General features: G+C 38.2%; 1 protein-coding gene across 5 annotated transcripts in view; it reads right to left on the bottom strand.

Annotated features, from left to right (window-relative positions):
• ttyh2 (tweety family member 2) overlaps positions 1 to 1,890 on the bottom strand; it is a 50,948-nt gene that overhangs the window by 24,428 nt on the left and 24,630 nt on the right. The gene's annotated exons all lie outside the window — the stretch shown is intronic.

The following is a 1,890-nucleotide window of genomic DNA, read 5'->3' as shown; positions in this document are numbered from 1 at the left end:
CTGGTGATAAGCACAACTTCACAAATTATAGACCGGTTTCTCTGTTGTCACAATTTTCAAAAATTCTGGAAAAACTCTTTAATAACAGATTAGATACATTTATTGACAAACATAAAATCCTCTCTGATTGCCAATATGGTTTTAGGTCGAACCGATCGACATCTTTGGCCATTACCGACCTGATGGAGGACATAACAAGTGCTATGGATGAGAAGAAATACATGATGGGAATATTTATTGACCTAAAAAAAGCATTTGACACAATCAATTATGAATTATTAATGGACAAGTTAGAAAAATATGGGATCAGAGGAATGGTTCTGAAATGGATTAGAAGTTATTTGACACAGAGGCGTCAATTTGTATATTACTTGTGTGGTGTAGAAGAGAATTATTTATGTAGAGATACTGCTTGCAAACCAACGATGTAAGATGATGTTATGGGGTAGGACTGGATAAGTCTGACTTCTTCCTACTCCATTCAAGCATGTATTAGGTATAAGCAAATTGATATTGGATTAGCATTTGTTGGATATGTGTAAAATTATGTGTGTTGACATAACTGTCTTTACCTGCTTGAAAGAATAAATCAAATCAAATCAAATCTTTAGGTGTGTTCTGTAGAAGTCGTGTTCGGCTTGTGGGACCTTTCACAAATGCACAACAGCACTAATAGCCTAAAATGAAACAGAAAATAAACTCTGATGCTGTTTCATGATTTTTATCCATGCTAGTGGCATGGTGGATGGTCAAATCGGTCATACTAATGTACTCATTGATAAACAATAGGTAATTGGCACTGGGAACAGTCAAGCGTACACTCTGCAAAGCTGCAATAGTGTAACACACCAGTCTGAAGATATGATAGTTATTATATCCTTCACTTTTCTGCTAAACAAAAAACTTTTTATCAGACTAATCTTAGTGCAGCAAAAAAGATGGACAAAGGTGAGATTAGCCTAAACGAGGCTGGTTTATGTTGTCAATCAGCAGTGGAGCAGAGGACACTGTGAGAGAGCTGCACTACTGAATGTGGGTGTTGGTGAAGAGGTCCGTTTTAAGTAAAGACTTCAGCTTTGAAAACAATCAAAACTATAGCAGTTTTGTCGATGCTGGAATTTTTTTTTAACTCCATGGCTGCTGTTGTTGTTTGTCAGACCTTTTTCCAAAGTGATACCTCACTCATTAGTGGGATTTTGTTCACCTGTTTAAGCCAATATAATCATAGAGCTAATCCATTCCTCAAAGGGAAATAACAAACAAAACTAATGCAAACTCGCTCATTTATTTTGACTTAATCAAATTTTTATCTTGTCGGCTAAAAACTGCAAGACACCAGATGTATGGGGAGAACATCTCCTGCACTGGCGCTACCTGTTTCCTTGGGTTTAATTACTCTGTGATTTGCTTGAAGGGAGATGTTGTTTACAGAGAAATGGCATTCACAGAGACATCCTGCAATTTGATAATTAAAAGGGGCAATAAATGCTTTCCCTCAGCACTGGGTACTTTGCATTCACAAGAGAGGCTACTCATATTGTTGCTGTGTTTGTCAGGGACAGGGCTTTGCTGGAGCGGAGGCAAGTGGGGGTTCAGTGGAAGTAATTAGTTGGGTTTGTATTCGACGTGCGGCCCATACTAGACAGATAGCGGAAACCCATTCACTGTAGCACTCAGTTCTAAAAGCTTCTTTTTCTGTGAACAGCTAAAAGACATATTTTCAGATATTTGAGATATTTTCGCCTGCAATTCAGGCTTGTAGGCGTTGAATTGTTACAGTGAGGAACAGAAGTATTTGAACACCCTGCGATTTTGCAATTTCTCCCACATAGAAATCACGGAGGGGTCTGAAATTCACATTGTAGGTGCATTCCCACTCTGAGAGACAGA

Source organism: Monopterus albus, unplaced genomic scaffold (assembly GCF_001952655.1).
Source record: "Monopterus albus unplaced genomic scaffold, M_albus_1.0 scaffold139.1, whole genome shotgun sequence".
Taxonomy (NCBI): Eukaryota; Metazoa; Chordata; class Actinopteri; order Synbranchiformes; family Synbranchidae; genus Monopterus; species Monopterus albus.
Note: the sequence above shows the minus strand (reverse complement) of the source record. Positions and strands in the feature narration are given on the sequence as shown.